This window comes from Palaemon carinicauda, chromosome 40 (assembly GCF_036898095.1).
Source record: "Palaemon carinicauda isolate YSFRI2023 chromosome 40, ASM3689809v2, whole genome shotgun sequence".
Lineage (NCBI taxonomy): Eukaryota > Metazoa > Arthropoda > Malacostraca > Decapoda > Palaemonidae > Palaemon > Palaemon carinicauda.
The window spans coordinates 41379916-41396448 of NC_090764.1; the positions used below are offsets into that span (position 1 = coordinate 41379916).

The following is a 16533-nucleotide window of genomic DNA, read 5'->3' on the forward strand; positions in this document are numbered from 1 at the left end:
CTCTCTCTGTGATTGCCGCTAGTTTTTTGAATTTCTGCTGGACGTCGGGGACTAAAGCTATTGTTATATAACCAGCGGGTAAGTATGTTCAAAAATTTACTTTACGAAAATATCATTTTACTGAAATGGAATTTTATTCCACACTTGCTAATTGCAATGATACAGCCCCTGTACCTGATGGAAATCCATATGCAATGATTAAACATGTACCTGTTGATACTAAGTTATTTATTTTAAGCATTATTAACAGAATATGGCATGATGTTAGTTATCCAAGTGTTTGGAGACTAGCCATTAATTTAGCCTTTTTAAAAACCAGTAAGGTTAAGGTTTTAGCAGCAAGCTATAGACCTATTACATTGACATTTTGTTTATGTAAGATCATAGAGTAGATAGCCAATTCAAGAATGGTGTGGTACTTAGAGAAGAAAGATATTTTATCACCTATCCAGTGTGGTTTTAGAAAAATGTGCTCAATAACAGATATGTTGATACGACATAAGTCCTCTATTTGCGAAATCTTTGCTTCCAAACAGCACCACTCACTCTCTCTCTCTCTCTCTCTCTCTCTCTCTCTCTCTCTCTCTCTCTCTCTCTCTCTCCTCTCTCTCTCTCTCTCCTCTCTCTCTCTCTCTCTCTCCTCTCTCTCTCTCTCTCTCTCATCTCTCTCTCTCTCTCTCTCTCTCTCTCTCTCTCTCTCTCTCTCTCTCTCTCTCTCTCTCTCTCTCTCTCTCTCTCTCTCTCTTTATATATATTACCTTGAAAAGGCATATGAGATATGGTACTCTAGAGACCATTCATAATTTGTGATAGAGAAGAGCTAACATTGTTCATTTCAAGCATTTGTTTCACATAGGTTTTTTCCAAGTTAGTGGAATATGGAAGATACTCAGTCATTCCCATGGGTATTGTCTCAAAACTATTGGTAGATGATCTCTCCATATCATTTTCTGGAGCTATAATGGCAATGGTTGAGAGAAAATTATAAATCTCAATTGACAAAATTATTCTGTGGGCTGATATGAATGGGTTCAAGTTTTCGACAAGCAAAAATACTGTTGTCCATTTTTTATTTTATTCGGGGAGTACATTCAGACCCAGATATGTACATCCAAGGTCATTGTATCCCATATGTAAGTGACGATAGATTTTTAGAATTAATATTTGATTGCAGGCTAACATGGATTCCTCACTTGAAGCCTTAAAAGTAAAAGTTGTAGAGGCTCTGAATCTTTTAAAAGTTTTGTCCCATACCTCATAGGCGGGCAGACCGCCAAACTTTTATAGTTATATGTGGCTTTAATTTTTTTTTAAATTAGCTATGGGTGTGAAATATACTCTTCATCCTCCTCAATCCGATTGAAGATTTTAGATTCTATACACCATACAGGTAGCAGATTGGCCACAAGAGCCTTTAGAACCTCGCCTATCCCAAGCCTCCTTGTTGAGGCTGGAGAATTACCTTTAGTCCTTTACCGAAAGTCTTCTGTTGTTGGGTATTGGTTTAGGTTGCAAAGACTTCATAATTCTTAAGCATATCAGACGGGAAACCTTGTAAGGCATTGTAGATAGTTTGAGTTGCACCCAAAATCTCTTTTAACCTTCTGGTTTTTGGGGGAAAAAAATTGATGTAGCTAGAAGCAAGGTGCTCCAATTTCATGGAAATTACCATAGATATCTTTCTGTAAATATATTATTGGTAATAAAAAGAATATGACCGACATCGAAGCCAGGTTTCTTTTTATGGAACATGCTGAACATGCTGCAAAACTGAAAATAGAAGTTTATATATACTGATGGCTCCAGATCTTATTCTGGCTTTGGATTAGGAATAAATAGTAATGCATTTAATTGTAGAGGTGCACTTCCTCTTAATATCTTCATATTTACTGCCAAACTATATGGCATACTAACCTCTATTGAGAAGGGCAATATTACAATTTTTAGTGAAGCTATAAGTGTTCTACAAGCTTTAGAAGTTGTTAATTTAAGTAACCGTTTAGTTTTAAAGATTTTAAGAGTGGCTTTTCATTATTGGCCTGAGAAGTATAACGGTTCATGTTTTTTTTTTTTTTATTCCAGGTCATGTAGGTGTGTGGGAATGAAAAGGCAGATTTACTGGCAAAGAATGCTGAAGCTGAATTGCTTCCGAGAAGCTATCCCATCCTCTGTAATGAATTTTTACAGAGCATTGAGAGTTAGTGTTATAGTAATTGGCAACAGCATTGGGATAGTTTAGAAGGAAATAAAATGAGAGAAATAGCGAATATTATATCTCCTTGGAGGTATAACATGATGCCCCAAAAGTGGGAGACTATTCTTTGTCATCTCCACATTGGTCACACTCGGTTGACACACTCGAGTTTCTGATGACTGGGCACATCAGCCATATTGCAATGACTGTTTGGTACCCTTGACAGTGAGGCACTTGTTGAACAAATCCCCACTTCTAGTACCTTGAGTAATAGATATGTTAGAGGCTTGAGGTGAGGAGGGCAGGTTCATTCTTGCCAAGATTCTTGGACATGTGATGTATCATGGTAGTGGTATTTTTAGATTTATTTCAGAAGCAGATCTTCTGAAAGCTATTCAACTTTTATTAGGACATCTTTACTTATATTGTTTTAATTGAATTTCTTTATACTCCTTATTTTTGGGCTCGAGCCATGAGAGAGGTAGGTACTCAAGTTACACGAGGAAGAGGAAGCCATGATACGAAGAAATTCTTCAAAATAGCTGATAAAGAGCTCACAACAAAAAATAGAACATTAGTGTGAAGCTGCGAACAAAGGAATGAAGCGCCAGGGTCGTATGGGAGGACCGGAAGGAGATAGGATATGTAACGGCTCCTCACTTATCCTTCCCCTTAGTGGATTAGACTGGGTAAAGTCTATGGGGGGTGCAGATATCTATGGTTATCTTAGGATACATCCCTGATTATACACGATATCTACAGATAGTCATTCCGTGGGTTAGAACCCCATGATACCTGGCGGTAATTCTCTTGTAATATCGCTCGCAGAAATATTACACAGTAGGAAGCAGCCAAAGGGAACTTCCATCAGGACGACATGGCCATCTCACCCAAAAATAGATTTTTTCTACGTCAAAATCCCTTTAATAACAAATGATAGTGGCATCAATAACTTAGGTGTCAGGATGCCAGAAAACACTCAATCAATCAATCAATCCCCCAGAAGTCCTATCCCTATTGCAAAGTGACTGTTTACTGGTGCTTGTGCGAGTGGCATGGTTGGTCTCCCCCCCCCCCCATATCTCCCAAAAACTAACGGCGTGTTTCATCTGTCGTTGAAGTGATATTCCCATTTGAAGAGCTTCAGGTTGTTCTAAATTTGTCATGTTATTGTCATACCGTATGCATCATTGAATGTCTGTTGTTTATGTAAATAGTTGTCCATTGCTCTGTTGTCTCTCCAGAGTGTTGAGGCATTTCCTTTAGTGTTTTTTGCACATCTTGATTCCATTACCATATATCTGCCTGTATCTCTTTTGCACATCTTGATACCATTACCATATATCTGCCTGTATCTCTTTCCATTTGATATTACCAACATGTGATGCTGGGACTCACCAGTTCCATAGAGCCTTCTTAGATGCAAATAGAATAGGATTTTATAATTAATGAAAATCATATAAATTCTTTTAATTTTTTAGATCTAGATTCAAGATTATTTTAGGAACAATTAGTAAAGGTCTTTTTTTAATTTGTTAGACGTTATTTTGGCATACTTATTTTTTTTCAATATTAAACTTAGCCGGTGATCATATAGCTGTCAGCTCTGCTGCCCGACAGAAAAACCTAAGGACAAAATACGCCAGCGATCGCTATACAGGTGGGGGTGTACATCAACAGCGCCATCTGTCGAGCAGGTACTCAAGTACTCCATGTCAACACAGAACCAATTTTCTCTCTGTCGTGTCACTGGCAAGACCTACTAAATACGCTGTTACTAACTGGATTTGTTTTCACAACCATTTGGTGAAGTACACTATTCTAGTTTTGAGCTTTCGCTATGCAGGGGTTTTATCTTCATCTCAAAACTTGAACTCGTTTTGGATAGATTTAATTATGGTGACAAAGAGAGTATGGACTCTCTTTCACTTTTAAATGGCCGACCCTTCCCTTAGACGGAAGTGTGTTTAGGTTTTTAGTAATTTTGCTTAACACGTTATAGATCTATATATTTTATATCTCTCCGCCTTTATTAGGCCTCTTCGATTAACTTTCCATTTATTATAAACATATAAAAATAAATTTTTATGTTTTGTTTATATGCGACCTTTCCTGATAGTAGGCGGTCCTAACTTGGAACCGAAGTTAATCAACGTTGAGCCCGTTATATCGTATTTAGCCTTTAAAGAATTTAAAACTTTAAATTTAATGTTTTATGAAAGAATTTCTTTGATAGTCTTCGTACTGTTTTCAAAGATGAACTAACGTTTAGTTTTTTTTTTTAGACTACGCAGTTGTTGACGTTCAGGACGTTCAACATGCGCTCTATCGTTACGATAGAGAGAGAGTGTTTCACGGTTTCACTTTGCAGTAAGAGTAAATCGATTCTGACGTTTCGTTCATTCTTTCTTAACTTAAATAGTTTAAATTCTAAATTAAAGGAACTGTTTTTTTTGGAAAACCTTTCAGTTTTTTCCTTTAGCCAAATAACATGTTTTTTTTTTTTTTGACGATATATAATTGGGCTCTTCTCTCAAGTGCGAAATCAAAAGAGAAAGAGAGAGAGAGATAGAGACGGAGGGAGAGAGAGGAGAAAAAACGTTCCGTTCAAGCGGGTAACGTTGTTCTCGTGTTACTCTCCTCCCTAGTCGCTGTACGGGGAAGAAGGTAAAACGTTTCTAGGGTTTTATTCTTGTCCCCAGGCTATGTGCGGTGAGAGATTGTAAACGTAGCTTAATTGAACTAGTGTTTAGTCTCTTTCCCAGCCACTGAATTCTTTATCTTTATATGTTTTCTGTTTTTTCTAGTATTAATGAGCTGCATTATACGACTGTTTTCGCAATTACTACCTTTTAATGAAGGATAGAATTGCGTGTTTCAGGTAGAAATCAGTAAAAGTTTCGATTTCAGTGAAATAAGTGCAAAACAGAAAATCAAAGTGATAAAGTGATATGCGCAAAGTGTTACAGTGTTGCGTCCGAGGGTTCGTCTGTTCGTGCCTGTCGTTCACCTAGTCCGGGACCTCTTGCAAGCTCCCAAGCCCAGGGGAGAAGTAATGTCGAACGACTTATGGGTTCGTCAGGCCTTGATCAACGAACAGACGTTTCCCTCCGTGGTTATGGGCGTATCTACCCAAGATCGCCCCACCCACACAAAGACGAGAGAGCCCATTTACTTCTCGTCTGCGGAAGAGGTTTCTCGTAAGAAACCATGGACCAAGGTCTCGCAGCTTATTAAGTGCAAGTCGGTCCCTTCCGCGCAAGTCCAACGGCCCAGTTGTAGCCACTGGGTCAGTTCGGACTCGCTGCAGTCTTCCGACGACTGCTCACCTCCTAAGAGAGGCAAAGCGGTACCGCAACAGGCAGTAACACCGTCTGTTGCCGCACCTGCTACTGTATACCCTAAGTGGTCTTTGCTACAGTCTATGCAGACACAGTTCGCATCTTTTATGCAGGAGTATCGTGCGGAGAAGGTTGACGCTGCACCCGTTAGCCTACAACCAACCAAGGTTGTGCGTACAGTAGACGCTGACGCTACCTGCTCCCGCACTCCGCCTGTGAGAGTTCCACCACCCATGCGCAGTGTACCCTGCCAGCCGCACGTTGACGTTCACAGACGCACGCTACCCTCCGTTGACGTTGCGAGTTACCACAACAACAGGAGGGTGGAGTTAAGTTGCTTTGTTTTGACGCTGCAACCTCCGCATTCTAGAGTTGTTTTGACTGCTCAGTATAGACAGTCAAAGCAGTCTCGAGTGAACACTGTATGTCCTCACGCTCCTGTTGTGGTTGACAGTTCAGTTGTCGACAGTTCACAGTCTATCAAGCAGTTACATGACGTTGCCTTCTGGTCTGCTACTAATGCACCAGTGCTGTATGTCCTCACGCACCTGTTGTGGTTGACAGTTCAGTTGTTGACAGTTCACAGACTGTCAAGCTGTTACATGACGTTGCCTTCTGGTCTGCTACTAATGCACCAGTGAGAGACTCACTGAGATAACCTAGCTTTTATCGGACAAGGTTCCTGTAGATGAGAAAGTGCTGTTCTCCCTCCTACTGATATTCCTTTGAGGACTCTGTCATTTGGAGAGGAGCCTTAAGCTGCTTAGCCTCCTATGGACTTTAATTAAATCATGATGATTTTTTAAGGATCTTCGTCCGGATCTTGTAACTGCTGCTCCTCGTTCGCCTAAACGTCAGAACTTACACTAGGCCTAGCTACTTCGAAGCCGTTGTTGTTAAGCTAGTGCTCTCTCGCTCTCCTAGAGAGCGTTACGTTGGCTAGGCGACTGGTTTTTGCACCAGGAGGAGTTTTAGGGATACAGCCTTTGATTTCCCTTCTTTTAAACTGGCTTATAGAGCGAGAGTCTGATAGGACACGAGAGAAGTTCGCGGCTGGGAAGTTCATGCCTCTGCCCAAATAGACTTCTCAATTCTGGTAGACTCGCCCTGGCGCCTAGCCAGGAAACGCTCCAAGTTGTTTACAGGTCAACTTCTCAACTTTTGTCGATCCTTTGAAGTTTTGCTGTACTATTATGTCACACATAACAAGGCTTCCAGGGATGGTAAATGGTTCCGCCTCAGTCGCTAACCCCGTCTGTTGCCACACCTGCTCCCGTAGACCCTTAATGGGCTTTGCTGCAAGACATGCAGTCCAAGCTTGTGTCCTTGATAGAGGACTTAAATGCGGAGAAGAACCTTCTGGCCAACAACCTTCCAACCGGTTGGTTGTGCGCCCTGTTGCGCTGAGGTATCCTACTCTCGTCTGCCAGTTGAGGTGGTTCCTCCACCGATGCGACCCAGTGTGGGTTGCCAGTCGCACGTTGACGTTAAGCGACGCTCGGAGGTGGTTGTTGACGTTCAGTGTGTCACTAGGAAGACGTTCAACAACCAGCAGAGGTGACTTGTTGTGACGCAGTGCGTCAACCTCAGCAAGGGTGTTGACTACACAACCTAGCAGTCTAGACAGTTTCGGGTTGACGCTGTACTTCCTCGCGCACCCATGGTTGTTGACAGTTCACAGACTGTGCAGCAGTGCCATGATATTGCGTCCGGCTCCGTCACGCATCCACCAGTGTGACCGGATTCAGCGAGTCAGTCAATGCCCACTCCGTTGCCGTTTCCTCATCAGTTTCGGATGAGAAACCCTTTGATGAGGACGTTGCTGAACAAGACTATCAGCCCCCAGCCCTGTTATCCATCCAGAAGATGCTGAAGAAGGAACGCTGCCCAGTCAGGCTGTGGATGAGTCTGGTAGGGACACTGTCATCCGTGGATCAATTTGTGTCACTAGGAAGACTACACCTCCGTCCTCTTCTATACCATCTAGCTTTTCACTGGAAAAGGACAAGACGCTAGAAGCGGTCTCGATCCCGGTTTCCGGAAAGTTAAAGTCTTGTCTGACTTGGTGAAAGGACTATATTAACCTTAGAGAGGGTCTCCCTGACTGTTCAGACTACCAACCACGTTCTCTTCTCGGACGCATCGGACGTAGGCTGGGGTGCGACATTAGACGGTAGGGAATGCTCGGGATTATGGAACTCGAGTCAAAGGATAATGCATTTCAACTGCAAGGAGCTACTGGCAGTACGTCTGACCTGGAAAAGCTTCAGGTCTCTCCTTCAAGGCAAAGTGGTGGAGGTGAACTCAGACAACACCATGGCTTTGGCGTACATCTCCAAGCAAGGAGGGACCTACTCTCTGACATTGTACGAGATCGCAAGGGACCTCCTCACCTGGTCAAAAGGTCTAGACTTTTCAATAGTAACGAGGTTCATCCAAGGCAACTTGAATGTCATGGCAGATTTTCTCAGTCGGAAGGGACAAATAATTCCAACAGAATGGACCCTCCACAAGGATGTATGCAAGAGACTTTGGGCCACCTGGGGCCAGCCAACCATAGACGTCTTCGCAACCTCGATGACCAAGAGGCTCCCAATATTTTGCTCACCAATCCCGGACCCAGCAGCAGTTCATATAGATGCCTTTCTACTAGATTGGTCACATCTAGATCTATATGCATTCCCTCCGTTCAAGATTGTCAACAAGGTACTGCAGAAGTTCGCCTCTCACGAAGGGACAAGGTTGACGCTAGTTGCTTCCCTCTGGCCCGCGAGAGAATGGCTCACCGAGGTACTTCGATGGCTAGTAGACGTTCCCAGAACTCTTCCCCTAAGGGTGGACCTTCTACGTCAGCCACGCATTAAGAAGGTACACCAAGGCCTCCACGCTCTTCGTCTGACTGCCTTCAGGCTATCGAAAGACTCTCGAGAGCTAGAGACTTTTCGAAGGAGGCAGCCAGAGCGATTGCTAGAGCAAGGAGAACATCCACCCTTAGAGTCTACCAATCGAAGTGGGAAATCTTCCGAAACTGGTGCAAGTCAGTATCCGTATCCTCGACCAGTACCTCTGTAACTCAAATAGCTGACTTTCTCTTATATCTGAGGAAAGAACGATCTCTTTCAGCTCCCACTATCAAGGGTTACAGAAGCCTGTTGGCATCAGTCTTCCGTCACAGAGGCTTAGATCTTTCCAACAATAAAGATCTACAGGACCTCCTTAAGTCTTTTGAGACCACGAAGGAGCGTTGTTTGGTTACACCTGGTTGGAATTTAGACGTGGTACTAAGATTCCTTATGTCAGACAGGTTCGAACCGCAACAATCAGCCTCCCTGAAAGATCTCACCTTAAAGACACTTTTTCCTGATATGCTTAGCCACAGCTAAAAGAGTCAGTGAGATTCATGCCTTCAGCAAGAACATCGGATTCTCATCCGAAACGGCTACATGTTCTACAACTTGGTTTTCTAGCCAAACACGAGCTGCCTTCTCGGCCTTGACCAATATCGTTCGATATTCCAAACTTATCGCATGGTTGGAAATGAACTAGAAAGAGTCTTATGTCCTGTAAGAGCTCTTGAGTTCTATTTAAAAACCTTTACGAGGCCCGTCTGAAGCTTTATGGTGTTCAGTTAAGAATCCATCTTTGACTATGTCAAAGAATGCTTTATCCTATTTTATCAGACTGTTATTACGAGAAGCTCATTCCCATCTGAATGAGGAAGACCAAGCTTTGCTGAAGGTAAGGACACACGAAGTTAGAGCTGTCGCAACTTCCGTGGCCTTTAAACAAAATAGATCTCTGCAAAGTATAATCGACGCAACCTATTGGAAAAGCAAATCAGTGTTCGCGTCTTTTTATCTTAAGAATGTCCAGTCTCTTTACGAGAACTGCTACACTCTGGGACCATTCGTAGCAACGAGTGCAGTAGTGGGTGAGGGCTCAACCACTACAATTCCCTAATTCCATAACCTTTTTAATCTTTCTCTTGAAATGTTTTATTATTGTTTTTGGGTTGTCCGGAAGGCTAAGAAGCCTTTCGCATCCTACTTGATTTGGCGGGTGGTCAAAGTCATTTCTTGAGAAGCGCCTAGATTAGAGGTTTTGATGAGGTCCTTTAGTATGGGTTGCAACCCTTCATACTTCAGCTCCTAGGAGTCGCTCAGCATCCTATGAGGATCGCGAGGCTCAGTAAGGAAGACGTACTTAAAAAGGCAGAGTAATTGTTCAAGTCGACTTCCTTACCAGGTACTTATTGATTTTATGTTTGTTATTTTGAATAACTGCTAAAATGGAATACAAAATACTTAGCTCTTAATGTAACACATAGTGCTGGTCTCTACCCACCCCCCTGGGTGTGAATCAGCTATATGATCACCGGCTAAGTTTAATATTGAAAAATTTTATTTTCATTAGTAAAATAAATTTTTGAATATACTTACCCGGTGATCATAAATTAAAGGACCCTCCCTTCCTCCCCAATAGAGACCCAGTGGGCAGAGGAGAAAATTGGTTCTGTGTTGACATGGAGTACTTGAGTACCTGCTCGACAGATGGCGCTGTTGATGTACACCCCCACCTGTATAGCGATCGCTGGCGTATTTTGTCCTTAGGTTTTTCTGTCGGGCAGCAGAGCTGACAGCTATATGATCACCGGGTAAGTATATTCAAATTTATTTTACTAATGAAAATAACATTTTTTTCAAAATAAAATGCTGTCAATAAATATTCTACCTCAAGATTCCAGGCTTAGAATGTAATTTTGTTATACTCTACTACATTTATATATTTTGTTGAAAGAAAAAATTGTGATAACCTATGAATCGTAAGAGAAGATAGCTAATCCTGCAAGATTGTATATCGGTTCATGATCATTATTTATATGAAGTACCTTTGTAGTGTGTAGTATATCTAAATATGTTTTATACTTTGGCAAATCTACTACAGTAGAAATATTATTTCAAGGTATCTTCGTTTTTCAGAGATCTGAAGTGGCTTGTACAACAAGCCATTACAAGTGCCCAGATGTGAAAGTGTTTACCTGCCTTTTGCTACAGATTCATTTCAGATTTGACAACCTATGTCACCTTGATGTATTGGTAAATATCCATATTGTGTATATTAGATGAATTTTATTATTGTCTTAAGGTAAGCTTTTGCCTATTTATAATCTTAGCGTTTTCATTATTGTAGTCTTAGGATGTCTCGTCACCATATTCTGTTGTAATTTTTGTAGATAAGTAATTATCACCATAGGTTAAGCCTTTGAGAAGAGAAAGGCTTATACACTTGAATGTAGACAAAAATTTAAAAAGAATGTCTGACCTTACTCTTGCTAGTTTGGGTTGGTTAATGATGGTTGTGCTACTTCATTTGCCCATATATACTTTTTTAATCTCATATATGGTTGCTTTCATGTTAGCTCTGGCTTATTTAGTCTGCATTAGTTATTCTGATTGCTCTAAAGGCAATGTGACTTGGTAATCAGTTGGTACCCTATTTTGCTATCAGACTGTATGATGAATTGGAATGGCTTCTGTGTCCTTAAAGAAGGCTCTAACTTTTTCATCTACTAACATCACTTATAGTACCTGCCCCTCCATCTCCAAGTTAGAATTTATATACTGTATTAGATACTAAATCCCGGTATACACCACCATGCATCAGCCTCGTGATGCAGTAGTGACGTTGATGAAAATTACTAGCGGCCAAACTGTACTGCAACACTGCTCTCTTGTTTTTGAGCGCTAGCTGCCCAGTGCAGTTTTCATTGAGAGAGGATGTATGCCGATGATTTACTCAACCAGGAGAGACTACTGTTATTGATATTAAAATCATTGCTATTATTAAAATTATTAATATTTGGGTAAATTGAATGTTGGTCCTTGTTCACTTAATGGGAGGCAATGAGTTAAGTTGAGCGGACGTCCTTCTGCTTTGAACACTTGACGCAACACTGAGCACACGCATGAAATCGGTCCGGCTCATCGACATGGTGATGCAGCTTCGTATCATGAATCATAGTGTGTAGGGGGCCTTAGATTGCTGCTTTTATTGCAAATATTGCATTCTAGATCTACTATCAGTTGTACTGCTCACTTTAGTAAATACTGCAGAAACTGTCAGAAAGGTACCATTTATTAAGCATTTGGTAAGTTGAGGCCCATCTTTAGTCATTCTGGATTTTTTTCCAGCAGTCCCCACCTGTTAAGTTGTTGAAGTTTCCCCTTGAAATTTGATATTGGGTTGGTAGGTCAAGTTTGATATTCAAGGCCCTTCCCCAAGCTTTCATCTCACAATAGTAACTGATGGACAAGTGCATTGTTCCTTCTTTGGAGTATATATGATGTCATCAATTATGATGGGATTGCTCTAGCTAATTAACTGTGCAGTCTTTAAATTTGAGAGAGTGAGTGAGAGCGAGTGTGTTTGTGTTTGTTTATACTGTATTTTTTGTTATGAGAAAGACTTGGTAAGATTGAGGTTGCTTGTTTATATATTTTTTTTTAGCTAGTTTAGAACATTAATGAATGTCTTGAGCAAATGCTTTTTTATTCGACTGCAGCTAGAGGCAGTTGTGTGTGTGAATGCTGGATTTATATTTTACCATTTTTACCAGCATGGAAGTGGTTATTTATATTAACATTAAGTGCAATTTTGTCTACATTTGCTACGAGTGATTCCGAGTGATAGAAACGGTTTATTATTTATTTTTTATTATAGTGTGTTAGTTTAGTTAGGTAGGAGCGTTCGTAAGTGTTTTTTCTTGATTTTGCAGGCTCTGAACAATTTTATTGATGTCGTGATGACCCAGACTGTCTGAAGGAGTTTCCGTTTGGATTACTGATGAAAATGATTACGATGATAACGATGACTCGGATTAACTGGCCTCGGTATAGGAAGTGTGTGCGCGGTAGAGTTTGACTCGGTGTTCTACTGTCTGCCACTAAGTTGTGGCATTGGGCTGTGAAGGTCTCTTGGGCCTTGTGTTGACAACGGTGTCCACACTTGATCATCATACATACAGTATATATATCACTTACAGACTTGGCTGTGATTTTTTTTTTTTTTTTTTTTTTTTTTTTAGTATGCGTTGGTATCAGGTTTTGCGAAAGTATTTTATACTGAGTATTGGCGTATTTGAATGTCGTATGTATTAATATCTTTAGTTTTAAGTAAACTAATAAGTTTGGTTATTGTTTTTTAGCATTTAAGTGATTATTTAGTTTTAAGAAATATAGTACTATATTAACCCTTTTACCCCCAGGCTATTTGGAAATTTCCAACCCTTAACCCCCAGGGGGTTATTTTTTTCCCAGCACATTTTGCAGTATAATTTTTTTAAATTGCTCTAACAGCCTTAATTTTTGTCAGAGAGAGGTCAGGTTGGTCTCATTCTCTTGGAAAATGCCTGAATTTTTAAAAAAAAATATCAAAAATATGAAAAAAAAAATTTATAGCATTTTTTTGCAAGGACATACCGGTACGTCCATGGGGGTAAAGGGATGGCTTTTGTGAAACGTACCAGTACGTCCTTTGGGGGTAAAATGGTTAAAGTTATGTTTTTTTATTTCCCTGCTGTCCAAGAGTCCAGTTGATAACGTAAGGGGAAAGTTTTTGCTGAGGAGCCATTTGTCTGATAGTCGGTAGGGGGGTTGTTTATGACATTCCGCCACAGGCTGTTTCAACAAGCAAGACTGTTGTTGTCCATTTCTGTCGTATTTGTGGAGTACATCCTGACCCAGATTTGGACATCAAAGGTTAATGTCAACAGATCCCATATGTAAGTGAAGCTATAATTTTATGATTAATATTTGATTGCAGGCTAACATGGATTCCTCACCTGGAAGCCTTAAAGCTAAAATTTCTTGAGACTGAATTTTATGAAAGTTTTTTCCCGGACGTCAAGGGGGGGAGGGGCAGATTGCAAAACTCTCTTGAAGTTATGCAAGGCTTTAATTTTTTTTAAATTAGTTATGGGTGTGAAATATACTCTAGCCACCCCAAGTCGATTAAAGATTTTAGATTCTATACACCATACTGGTATAAGATTGGCCACAGGAGCCTTTAGGACCTCTCCTATCCCAAGCCTCCTTGTAGATAATGGAGAATTACCCTAGACTTTTACCAAAAGTCTTCTATTGTTTGGTATTGGTTTAGGTTGCAAACACTTCCTAATTCTTTAGCTCGCTGAATGCAAACATAAGAAGGCATTCAACATATATTGAGTTGCACCCAGTCTCTCTTCAACCTTATTGTTTTTGGGTCACCAATTATTAAACAGTCTCAATATAGTTAGAAGTAAAGTACTTCCATTTAAAATGTCATCAACCCCTCCAGGGAAATTACTAGAGATATCTTTTCGTTAATATTTATTGCTGTAAAAAAGAATATGACAGACTTAAAAGCTAGGTCTCTCTCTATGGAACATGTTGCAGAACATAGGGAATCAACTTTTGTATATGCTGATGGTTCCAAGGCTGATGCTGGCATTGGATTTGGAATATATGGTAATGCCTTTAATTGTAGAGCTGCACTTATTACCATTTTTAGTGATGCAAGATGTGTCCTACAAGGTTTATAAGCTTTTAATTGTAGTTTTAAAGATTTTAGAGTGGATTTTCATCATTGACCTGAGAGGTATAACAGTTCGATTTTGTTGGATTCCAGCACACGTGGATGTGGTAATGAAAAGACGGATTTACTGGCAAAGAATGTTGCAGCTAAATTGCTACCAAGAAGCTATCCCATCCTCTGTAATGATTTTTACAGAGCATTAAGAGATAGTGTTATAATAATTAGCAACAGGATTGGGATAGTTTAGAAGGAAATCAAATGAGAGAAGTAACAAATTGTATATCTCTTTGGAGGTATAACAAGATGCCCCAAAGGTGGGAGACTACTCATTGTCATCTCCGCATTGATCACACTCGGTTGACATACGAATTTCTGATGAATGGGCAATATCAACCATATTGCCATGACTGTTTGGTACTCTTGACAGTGTGGCACTTGTTGACCAATTGACCCACTTTTAGTACCTTAAGAAATAATATCTGGTTGAGACTCGAGGTGAGGATGGCAGGTTCATCCTTCCAAGATTCTTGGACATAATATCTTATACATGTATCATGCTAGTGGTATTTCTAGATTTATTTCAGAAGCAGGTCTTCTGAAAGCTATTCAACTTTTATAAGGACATCTTTACTTTTTATTGTTTTAAGTTTAATTTCCTTTTACTCCTTATTTATAACAAATGATATCGGCATCAATGACCTTGGATGTCAGGAGGCCAGAAAACTCAATCAATCAATCAGTCAATTTGCATCAGTGACCTTAATGGATGTTCGGATTCCAGAGAACTCAAATCAGTTAGTCTACTTATCAACCTGAACTTTTGCTGCATACATGTTCGTTACTATTAGTCTAGAGATTCCATTAGTTTGATATAGTGTATTCATAAATAGCCTCTTTCCCTTGTAATCCATAATTTTACGGAAAACTAGCTACAGTATTTTCCCAATCAAGATATAAAGAGAACTATTGATGATTGGTGGAATGTCATATGAAAAATAGAGGTTGTTCTTTGTATCTGCATACAGAGACTGATGTGATTGAAGTGGATAAGGCTACTACCCATGCCTGGTGGGAAAGACCTTCTTAATCCAGGTATTCTCTTCTGTACCTCTGTTCCTGCCTCCTTCCAACTTTATCTCCAACTTTTTAACTTTTACTTCAAAACTGTAACTGCTACAGCTGGGTTTCCCCCCGTTCTGCATGAGGACTGGATGATCTCCTAATGGCTGGGACACAAATTCATCAGTCCAGTTCACAGACTCAGTTCATATGAGGTAAAGCCTTGGTCTATATAAATGTTATTTCAGAGGAATGTATTTCACCCATATGAATTTAATGTCTGTATTTGTTATCATTATATTTCTAGCTTATCTAATTGAGCAATATTCATCATTCCCTACTTGCACTCTTTGTTGTCTCTAGTAATTGATGCAATTGAACATTTGATCAATATGCCCTAGTGTAACTAATTTTTATCCTTTCTCTTATCTAAAGTTCAGTTACTACCATAAACTACAACTCGTGTCATGATGTATTAAAAAAAGGAGGATTAACTTTCCCAAATAAATCTGCATACATGACACTTGTAGAATTATGGCATAAGTAAAAGTAGATTGTGTTTAAGAAATTTTGAAGTAATTCAGTTTTGCCACCATTACTCGGTGGTCTAATCGAATTACTTCTTGATAAAATTCTAAATTTACACCCAGTGATAAATATTTCTTTTACTGAATTACATAATACACTGTAGATTTGAGATAACAGCTCCCCACCATTGTCATAGGTACTTGGACTCCAGTTATGTGTTAAAGTTAATTTGTTAGTGTGGAAGATTAAGGTTCATTTCTTTCTATTTTTAAGAATTTTTTGTCTTTACGCTTGATATGTTTATGAAATCATACTATTATAAAAAAAAGCCTTCACATAGCTATCGGTGATCAATATTTGAGAGAGATCTGTGTCCAGAAGTTGAGGGAATGACATACATGAAAGATTTAGATTTGGCAAATTTGTTTTTAATTGTTATGAAGGTGACCTTTAAGTAGAAATCCTTAACTAAACAATCCTTCTTTTCTCTTACAGTATAGTGTGTGTACCCCTCTGACCTGTGCTGGATCTATAGCTTATGCCATATAGAATTATAATTCATCTGGCCAACAAACAAGAATTCATGCTTCATGATTGCTTGGCTATCATCTGCCACATCGATATGCTATATAATGGTTCAGAAAAAGGCTCGGAGATTTGGATAGAGGGTTTTAATGTTGACTATAAAGATTCCACATATTAATCCATGAATTTCACAGGGAGTATTCTATATTTGGTAATTAAAATATTTTCTCATTTTATGAAAATTTTACAAATTGTTAAATTATATATCAATGGAAAGAGAATTTGTTCAGATTTACAGCCATAAAAGTTTTC

The 16533-nt window shown here is 39.7% G+C and overlaps 1 long non-coding RNA gene across 1 annotated transcript in view; it reads left to right on the forward strand.

Annotated features, from left to right (window-relative positions):
• Window positions 1–16533, forward strand: part of LOC137631731 (uncharacterized) — a 123551-nt gene that overhangs the window by 63392 nt on the left and 43626 nt on the right. The window contains exons 3-4 of the long non-coding RNA XR_011041940.1: window positions 10515–10631; window positions 16192–16432. This is a non-coding gene — a long non-coding RNA (uncharacterized lncRNA). The remainder of the gene's footprint in view (window positions 1–10514; window positions 10632–16191; window positions 16433–16533) is intronic.